Raw genomic sequence first — 11,165 nt, 5'->3', positions numbered from 1 at the left:
AACTGATGTGATGTTAACTGACCTGCCTATATATGGCCTAGATCTTTGGATATAATCAGCCATTATGGATTCCAAAAGAAAACCGAACTGGTGGGAGGAAGAAGCGATCGCTACCTCTTGCTGAATTAGTCGAACAGTGGAATGTTATAAAAGGCAAGTTCAGCCCAACATTAACCAGCGCTGAGAAAGATGACGCCTGCTGCACACATTGCAATCAGAAAGCTACAGATACATACATCCATGCATTTCAATGGAATACACATCTCCCCCATATAATTACGCATCTGAAACCGACCTCTGCCATCCAACACTTTCTGACCTCTTACAACTATGAATCCCGTTTATCCTCTCAACTCTGATTCCTTCCACCTTTTAATCAATCCACTGATATTACTGCATTTTTGTTATTTTTGTCGTCATTGTCATTATTTTCACTACTGTTTTTATGATTACTAGTATTATTTTTTTTGGTTGTAATTGCTGTTGTTATTGTTGTTGCTCTCATCATTGTTATCACCATTGCCATCATCACCATCATTGTTATTATTATTATTATTATTATAATTTCTGTTTTGGAATTACGAACCTGGTTTTCATTGCTACCACTACTGCTGTAGTTAAATCAATTGATTATTTCCAATTCCCCCCTAATCTTTTCATGTGTTTTTAATGCACCACAACGTAGAAGAGAAAGAAATAAGAAAATAAATGAAAAAAAAGAAAAGAAAATAATAATAATAATGTGTGTTCGTGTGTGTGTGTGTGTATATGTATATGTATGTGTATATATGTATGTATATATGTATATATGTATATATATATATATATATATATATATATATATATATATATATATATATATATATATATATGTATATGTATATACATATGTTTATGTGTGTATGTGTGTATGTGTATATATGTATGTGTGTATGTGGTTGCACACACACACACACACACTGAAAAACCTCATAAACACTCAGGCAGGGAAGACAGGAGAGAAGTGGTCACCATGGGACAGCATCTCTGTCCCAAGTGGAGACACTATCACACTGTACCCCTTCTTTTAATGCACCATATACACTGCACATAACATACAAAGGAAAGGAAGAGGGGAAAAAAAAAAAAGTATAGGAGAAAATAGGGACTGAATAGATGTGGGGGGAAGGTTATCTTATATTCACTTATTATATTATCGTTGTCACGGTCTTACCGTGTTTTGTTTTGTTTTCTGATTGTTGTTTATCACTGTCTGTCTGTGATTTTTGAGATTGTGAACACCTGGGCTGGATGGGCTGTGGGTATTTAATATGCCTGTTCACTAACCAGAGGGTGGTGGGGGTTGTTCGTGATTTTGATCTTGTCTTGCATCTCGCAGGTATGGGCTCGTGGCAGGTGCCTTGGGATTCGAACACCTCTACCACAATAAGATCCTCGTTTGTCCCGTCTACCTCGTAGCCATGATTGGACCAGTCGGCGTTTGAATGTCTTCTTTCTTATTTAATTTCATTAAGTTTCCCCTAGAATTATGTAATAAATTTATATCTTTGCAACCTTATTTATGTTGTGATCGCCCTTTTTGTTGCAGTTACGAGCCGAACTGTAACATCGTCTATTACTAATTTACTATCTAAAATTAATCTATCTATGGAGAGTGGTGACAATGGTAATCATTATATAGGAGAAAGGGAAGAAGAAGAGAAGGGAAAGGAAAAGGGGAAGAAAAAGGGGAAGGGAAAAGGGAAAGAAAAAAGGAGAAAAAAAGGGAAAAAGAAGGAAACAGAAACTTTTTTTTTTTTCTTCTGTATGATGACAGTATGATGGAAGTGATGAGTGGTGGTGGTGATGGTAATGAAGACGGTAATAAATAATTAATGGTTACTTTGCTTATGCACACACACACACACACACTCACACCCACCAACATTCACTTCTGGATTTAGGGAATTACTAGATTGTTTATTACTGCACTATTTTTGGTCTGTCTATTAAGGAGAAAAAAAACAACAAAAAAAACAAACAAACAAAGGAAATGATAATAATAATAATTGTGGGTATAAAGTAAGAATTGAATTGTGCGACATAAAGTCATAATTGCGTGTATAAAGTCAGAATTGTGTGTATAAAATCAGAATTATGTGTGTAAAGTCAGAATTGTGCGGTATAAAGTCAGAATTGTGTGTGTAAAGTCAGAATTGTGGGGTACAAAGTCACAATTGTGTGTGTAAAGTCTAAATTGTGTATATAAAGTCAGAATTATGTGTATAAAATCAGAATTGTGTGTATAAAATCAGAATTGTGGGTATATAAAGTCTGAATTGCGTGTGTAAAGTCATAATTGCGTGTATAAAGTCAGAATTGTGTGGTATAAAGTCAGAATTGTGTGTGTAAAGTTAGAATTGTGTGGTATAAAGTAGGGCTGTAACGATTGGACCCAAAATAAAAATTTCGATTAATTGAACATTTTACCTCGATTACGATTAATGAACGATTATTTTGCCCTCATAGTTCACTGATAAGGTTTTTACTGTAAATATTTTCTACTATTAAAAGGTGGGATATTTTTTTCTAATGAAAAAGTGCATTTCTTTGTGATTTTAAAATACTTGAAGGAAATTGTATATGGGGCAGATTTCTGCTTGTTGTACATCAGATACAGATACATTAGCACATAGGCCTGCATTATATTTATTTGAATGCATTAATGCATTAATTTTTCTCCATTAGGTCACCTAATGGGGTTTTGGTTTCCTTGCCACTGTTGCCTCTGGCTTGGCGTGCTCAGTTGGGGACACGAAATTTTTCAACTAAACATCGAAATACATCTAAATAATAAACTAAATTAACCATTTAAACTAAATTACTGATCAAATTATTGATCTAAAGCCCACACTGTCACTGTATGATACTTGAAATTTTTCCAGAATGGCTATACAGCTGAATAAAATTATGCTGCATTATTTTCCTGTTTAACACTGTAAAGCTGCTTTGAAACAATCTACATTGTTAAAAGCGCTATATAAATAAAGTTGACTTGACTTGACTAATGAGGGAGTGATTGTGTGTGTGAATTAGTCATACCGCCTCTATTAATTATGAAGCTGTGGTTTGTACTTACTTCAAAGGTATTCAAATCTATGCTATAACGGTTGAGTTTCTAAGCTACTTTAGTGATAAATCACAGGGCAGCGTTGACACTGCGTTTCAGCGCTGCTCTCTGCGCGAGATCGTCACGTGATGTGCAAGCTTCTGTCTGAGTGTTTGTGTGTCACAATATATCAGGCATTAGTTCAACATAATACACATCTGGTGGTCTAAAATTGCTTCAATGTTCAAACTGGCAGGCCTTAAAACACATAGGCTACAAATGACAAAGCTTTGTGAGAACGCAAGTGAAAGTGATCTGGCGCACGTTGTTGACACAGATCGGCTCTCTGTCTCACAGAAAAAAGCTCATGAGCACTGAACGGAGAAGTTTTCCATAACGCTGTTCTTGAATAGTGCACAATCGCTTTAAATGTTCAAACTGGCAAGCCTTTAAACTCATTTAATTGACAAACTTCATGAGGACGCAAGTGAAAGTGATCTGGCTTCGGGGCTTGCACACGCCGTCTCTCTCTGTGTGTGTGTGTGTGTGTGTGTGTGTATCAGCGCTTACCTGTAGAAACTGTGTAAAACATGCAATTACCATAGTAATTGTGACCATCTATAAACAAAGATAACTGCTCCTGCATCTTTCCATGTGTCTGCAAACTGCACTTGATGTGACTGACGGGGCGGAGTCACGTGAAAACCGAAATAACCGACATGGGAAAATTACGACAGTTAGAGGTTCTAAATTTCGGATTCGATTAGTTTTCGGTTAATCGTCCAGCCCTAGTATAAAGTCAAAATTGTGCGGTATAAAGTCAGAATTGTGCGGTATAAAGTCAGAATTGTGCGGTATAAAGTCAGAATTGTGCGGTATAAAGTCAGAATTGTGCGGTATAAAGTCAGAATTGTGCGGTATAAAGTCAGAATTGTGTGGTATAAAGTCAGAATTGTGTGGTATAAAGTCAGAATTGTGTGGTATAAAGTCAGAATTGTGTGGTATAAAGTCAGAATTGTGCGGTATAAAGTCAGAATTGTGCGGTATAAAGTCAGAATTGTGCGGTATAAAGTCAGAATTGTGCGGTATAAAGTCAGAATTGTGTGTGTAAAGTTAGAATTGTGGGTGTAAAGTTAGAATTGTGGGTATAAAGTAAGAATTTAATTGTGCGATATAAAGTCAGCATTGCATGTATAAAGTCCAAATTGAGTGTATAAAATCAGAATTGTGTGATAGTCAGATTTGAATTATGTGATATAAAATCAGAAGTGTGATATAAAGTCATAATTGTGTGATAGTCAGATTTGAATTGTGTGGTATAAAGTCAGAGTTGTGTGTATAAAGTCAGAGTTGTGTGTATAAGATCAAAAGAAAAAAAATATATATATATATATTTGAAAATAGCCTTTTGACATTGACGTGTGCTTTTAAATAGCCCCTTTCTTTTTTTTTCTGTTTAGTTATTAACGTTTGTATTTGTAATTTCATGTATGTGTATATATTCTTTCTCCTACTAGAGTTTTGTATTTTGCTGTTTTTTGTAAAAAAAAAATAAAAAAAAAATGATGACGCCTGCTCTGTGCAAACGATAGCGTTTGATGAACATTGTCAAACATTTCAAAAACATTCTTCCTCTTCTAAACAGATTTGCGTTTTGTCTCCTCAGTGCCATCACAAACCCCTACTGGCCACTCCTGACCACTGAGACCTCTCGAGCCGTCTTACATAACTGGGAGAGGAAGAGTCTTAGCTTTAAGACATGTGATACCTTGCTTTTATACTCAAGTTTGAAAGTAGGAGTAAATTTCATGCATTCTCAGCACTTAAAGGGTAACTAAACCCTAAACCAACTTTTTTTAGTTAATGATCTGTAATACTGGGGCTTTATTAATGCTGTTCATTGATTCGAGTAAATGTTTTGACATTTGAGTATAAAGTGTTTTAATTCTATAAAATATGGTGTAAAACCGCCAAAGTGCTGCCCTCTTAAGGTTGAACGGTGGCTACTGCAGTTGAATTTTCCTATTGGACGTTGCGGTACATCGTGACGTAGGATCGCACTTCCAACGGCTCACTATCCGCGCCCCTGGCACGAGCTCACCACGCCCTCAGAAATGTTTCCCCCAATCACATGATGAGAACGGCTTTACTCCAGTATGAACTGTCATGTTACATGAGGTAGAAACATTATGAATGAAACTCACTTGACACTTGCTTTAACATTGTATTGAAATGGTTAAATAATGAAGTTGTCAGTACACGTCAGGCTTTTTTTGCGATATTATTGCCGCCCGTCATGTGTACAGATAATTTTCATACATGAGACGCGCTTTCAAACCCTGACACGCAAGTGATTGCCGCGGACGCAGATAGATTAGGTCAGTTCTCTTGCGCGGCTGCTTCACTAGCATCGTCGGCATCGGGAGTTAACGCAGTTTGAGCAGCGGCTCGCATTGATAAGGCTCCGGGTCTGTGTCTACAGACGATCCACCCTCCTCCACTTCAGGTGAAGGTGGAGAAATGACCGCTCTGTTGCAAAGCTGGCGTCACTCCAGTCATTCTCCATCTTTGCGACTCGCGAGTCAGACAGCTGTCAATCAATCCGTCACTGCGGGTCTCAGGTGCACGCCCTCCACTCAGCCCCGCCCTCGGTTCATCCCCTCTGTCTCCGCTGGGCTCCGCCCACTTTTCCAGCATTTTTTGAAAATTGCCAGTGGGTGGAGTTAAGCTCTGAGCAGGGGTTTAGTTACCCTTTAAGACTAAAATGGCCCTTTGAGAAGCTTGATAAATACGGGCCCAGAAGATCAACACACATTTATGATTATCTATATTATCAGTGTTGAACAGTTTCATAATGAAGGTTCAATGAACAGCATTTATAAATAGAAATTTTTTGTAACACTATAAATGTCATCACTTTTATAAAGGTCACTTTTGATCAATTTAATGCATCCTTGATGAATTAATATAAGTTTAAATTTCTCTCTTTTTTAATCTTACCACAAATATTTGAATGATATCTTATTTTTCATAGTATCAGGAAACATTCCCAATCATATTTCATACCAGCTCTTAAAAAGTAAAAAAAGCAAGCACTGTCAACACCTAATGCTCCAGACACAACTAACACACTTTACACACACACACACACACACACACACACACACACACACACACACACACACACACACACACACACACACACACACCTAATGCTCCAGACGCCATCTTGTGTTTTCTTCAAGACTGCTCATAACATTTAAGTTTGTCTCATATAAAGGTGGATTGTCCTCATATGAATCCGAGAAGTAAGAAGTGATAGTTGATCTAGTTATTAAAACACAGTCTTTATTGAGCGGCTCTGTTTATAAACTCACTTTACGACACAACTCCCTAAAATGGCCGTTAAACTGTAAAGATTGAGTTTAATATGATCGCACACAGAAAACACTGCACAATAATATGACATGATATCAGAAGCTGATGAATGAACTTACCGTAATGTGATATTTATGGCCGTTTTTAACTCCTGGAAATGTGACTTTACATCTCGTCAGAATCGAGTCTTTACTTTCGGTTTGGACTCTCAGGTGTTTCCTCAGAACGCGCATGCGCAGGAGGCCTCAGGTATCAACAACACATAAACCCCGCCCATCTCTCTTCTTCTGCTCTTAGTGTTCAGTCGCTCGTTAAATGTGTTTAGCGCCTCCTCCTGTACTGGAGATGTCATTCATTATTTATATTCATTGCTCTTCCAGTTTAGTTCTCATTTGTTTCACTGAAATTCTTTATAAATTAATGTTTTTGTCATTAATATACACTCCACATTTCTTTACATTTCCCTCACAATTATCTGTGTTTGTGTTATTAATGAGAAATAGTGTATTCCAGTCTCTGATGTCTTTTGTTTCTATTTATGAATGTTGATCTATATTGAATGTAATTTATCCAAGAGGAATCTCTATTCTGTCGTTCATCTGATGGTGTTTGGTATTAACATCTGAATGTTTAGTGATTTTAAGTCCCATCTGCTAAATGAATGAATGTATTAAAGCTTTCTGTCCTTTTCCTCCATGTTCGGATTCTTGTGTTTGTTCACATTGCTGAGAGAAATCAATAACATGAACACAATATCATTTCTTTATCGCAGGTCAACAACAAACTGAACTGAACACGAGCCGAGAACTAGTGATGGAGAAACGGAGCTTTTCCAAACTCCGAATTAACTGAACCGATTCATTGACTCAATGATTCACTCTTGTGAAGCGCTCGAGACACGCTGGCGACCCCTGCTGGTCAAAACTGTGACACTGCAATGAGAACTCAGACCAAACATGTGTGATGAGACTCTTTACAACACAACTTTATGACATTAAATATAATCCAGCAGTAAATGTAAGGTGTGTGTATAATTTCTGCTCTTTTATTCATTTGTAGAGCTTGTTGTGTGTGTTTTATAGGTAGGCCTTGGAGACGATTCACTTTCACTCATGTTTTATTATAGCCTGGTTAAAACCAGACCATTCTCAGTAGCAGGGGCGTCGCACCCGTGGGGGATGTGGGTGTTTTAACACCCACACTTTTCCCGGTGAGAGGGTTCAACACCCACACTTTTTCTGCAGTTTTCCCGCAGTTTTGCACAAACGCTGGGATGCCACAATTCTCATTATAATATTGAACCGTTCGGTACAGCATTCACGGTTCAATAAGCGCTTGTGAATTGCGTTGTTTTTTTTCTTTTGTTTTTGCAGTGTCTGTGAGTCTACGCGCTGATATGAGCAAATATCCAATCACTATACACAGTGCTAGACACGCTTGCAATGCTGGTGTCAGAGAGTTATACTCACAGAACACTAGTTATTTACAATCACGAAAGTTCATTGTTTGCATGCGTTTTAAAGCCTTGCCGGTTATTCGCATGCTTATACACCGTTTTAAGGCGAAGAGCGCGCGCACTAAACGCCTGTCAAACACGTGATTACTGGACTAAGTAGTCTTACTGTGCTAATACTGTCAAATACACACAAGTTTAACATAAACACAGTCGGTTATGTGCAATGTGAAAGTACATTTGCGTGTGTCTGTATATTAGATGCACGTCTTAAATTGACAGCAGTGCAGCCTATATAGTGAACACGCTGTCCTTAAAGGGACAGTTCACCTCTAAAATGATGTCATTATTTACTCCAAACCTGTATTCATTTCTTCTGTTGAACACAGACAGCTGATGGTAGCCATTGGCTTCCATATCATTTTCTACTATGGGGACTTTAACTACAACTAAAACTACTAAAACTACAAAAGACAAAGCACTCTCTGTTCTTGACTGAAAAACATTAATAGCTACAGTAGCTTTAATAAGAATCAGTGTATATTTTATAGTGAAGTCTATGTAGTGTTTTATTTTTACATTTATTCATTAAATTTCATACTTAAATGCTGCTGTACAGCTTTGAGCTGCCAGTGTAAATATTTATATATATATATTATATTATACTATACACTAGGAATGTGTACAAGGTTTTTTTAAGTAAAGTTTTAAGTTTAAATAAGGTTTTTCAAGTTTTTTAAGTAAAATAAAAAATTAGCATTTTTTTCTGTCCCCATCACCTAAGAATAGAATAACAAAAAACTGATGTGACTAGCCATCAGAACCCAACCGAACACCGTGGTTAGAAAAAAACGAGGTATGTATAATATATATATTATATATCTCGTATGTTATACCTTTTGTACCCTTCTGTCATTGTATTCATCGTTTTTATTGTTAACAAAAAAACCACATCCATCCCCCACACTTTTGAAAAGCTTGCTACGCCTCTGCTCAGTAGTAACTGAGTTATGGTCTGGCAAAGCTTCATAGACAAATCATTTCCAAAGGGGCGTCACCAAAGAACGTCGCTCAAATACCTCTCGGCGCAATTGGATAGACCTAAAACCAATCAGAGCGATGAGGGAGATGACGTATGCAGAGCGACGGAGAAACATTAGGCTTGTTTGAGATGAGCAAAATCTGCGCAGAACCGAACACCGGTGATCAGCGCGAGATGCATTCCGGTTAGAAATGTGTCCGAGGACGGTCCGCCTTGCTCTGATGTCATGCCGACGTATGTCAAAAAACTCTCGCGAGCGAAAGGCGGATGTGTCGGATTCTGCAGTCGAGCGCAGCTGCTCTCCACCGACTGCGCGGAGCAAAAGCATGATGGGAAACGACTTGCTGACGACACAGCTTAATGCTTATTGGTTTAAACAACCGTGATGCATGGTTCTTTTTTAAAATGTTTGATTTTATAACTCTGATATCATGTTTTTATATGTGAATATTCCCAAACTCTCTAACAAAGGCGATCTCTCTGTGGGTTATGTGATTGTTGTCATATTTATAAAAATATATATATATATAAAAACATGTATGTAGGCCTAATTAAAGTAAAAATGATTGATAAACACGTCTTTCAAATGGAAATAAATAACAAAAACTTTGGGTGTCTTGTTCATAATATTTATTTTCATATAAAAGTAACATAACTTAAATTACATCCAGTTTATCAGCAACAAAGCGCACGAGTGTGAATCCTGCAATATCCGCCTTTGATCTCGCAGGTGTCTGATCCACTACGAGAAGAGAGAACTGTTCGGCTTGCTGCACTTTTTTCACTCCTCCCCTCACTGCAGCCGCCTAGTCTCGGCTGAATTTCAGGCGAGGCGAGGCGCATCTCAAACAAGCCTATCGTATGCTGCGTTCCACTCCAGTTTTAGACACGCACTTGCAAACTTCCCTTAGCACTTCCCCTCGGGGGAATCCCCGCCGCCATTTAGTTAATAGTCCGCCTACTCTACTACTGGACAAGCAGCATTCTTGACAGTATCACTCAGTATATATTTGTATATTTTAGGCTACAATAAAACGAATTATATGATAAAACACCACTCTACCTCTTTTAATTTTCATATAAAAAATATTAAACATATTATAGCCACACAAATGTAGTGCAGGCAATGCATATTATCTTCAATGCATGTTTATAACAAAACGAAATATAAAAAACCCCGGCCTCTTTTCGTTTGTAAAAAAATAAAAAACACACACATTAATGTGTGCATAATATAGGCTATGATTATCACTGTAATAAATGAAATATGACAGAAAACACAACCCAGTCTCTTTTTGTTAAATGTCAGTTTATGTGTGATCAAGAGCAATTATAAAAGTATAAGTAAAAGGTATAAGAAGCTGTACAATAAATAAAGCAATTCAGTCAAACAAATCAGCGCTAGGAGACTACAACGGTAAAGTTTAATAGCTTACAAATATAAATTTATGAAACTTCACTTTGCCCTCAGACAAAACGATCTGTCAGGGAACAAATTATAGATTAATGAGAGCAAAGATCAGCCGTTAGATCTACACCAGACGAATCATATCTTATGTTTAACCACTACAGAGACATCAGAGCCAGCGGCAGACGGCAGAAGGACTGGCCGAGGAAAGGCGCCTCTCGATGGGGTTAATGATCGATTGAGCGCCGCTGAACCACTGGAACTCACAACTCCGAAAACGGCAGATCAAATTTTCAAAAAGGTGCTCTCTTTATAAATAAACCACAGATTTGAGCTTTAAACAACTACATTCTTGCCTGAAAAGGACTTAAAACTATATTTTGTGAAACATTAACACTACCAGAGGGCTCTTGCTAAGACCCATTCGTTTAGCCACCGAAGGGCCAAGCTGGTATATCAGACTTTTGCAGAATCCAGTCGGTAAGATAGCGATAACATCTTTTTTAGATATGAAGGCTTCGAGTGTTGTTCTCTGTTCGGGTTTTAAGGAAAATGAAAAGTTTAAATCGCTTAAAACAGACGCGATAGCTGATTCAAACAAGTGATGCCCCACGGCGGCAAATCTGCTTCAATGTCGCTGCGCTGTCGTCATCGTGTAAAGCCGCCCCAATGTTTCTGATTGGTGCCTTGATTTCTAGGCATTAGAAATGGGCTTGAATGGGCTCTTTGCCAGACTACTTGCAGAGCAAATCTAAATTTGCCGGAAGTTGTCTGGGTTTTCCCAGGCTAGTTTTAT

The 11,165-nt window shown here is 37.7% G+C and overlaps 1 protein-coding gene across 1 annotated transcript in view; it reads right to left on the bottom strand.

Moving 5' to 3' along the window:
• LOC307135125 (uncharacterized protein) overlaps positions 1-6,697 on the bottom strand; it is a 78,600-nt gene extending 71,903 nt beyond the window's left edge. Inside the window, exon 1 of the mRNA XM_079831321.1 lies at positions 6,586-6,697. The gene's annotated coding sequence lies outside the window, so the exon portion shown is untranslated. The remainder of the gene's footprint in view (positions 1-6,585) is intronic.
• Between the last annotated feature and the right edge of the window lie 4,468 nt (positions 6,698-11,165).

The sequence above is a fragment of the Gobio gobio genome (assembly GCF_949357685.1).
Source record: "Gobio gobio genome assembly, chromosome: 12".
NCBI classification, from domain to species: domain Eukaryota; kingdom Metazoa; phylum Chordata; class Actinopteri; order Cypriniformes; family Gobionidae; genus Gobio; species Gobio gobio.
This window is presented reverse-complemented; position numbering and strand designations above follow the sequence as displayed.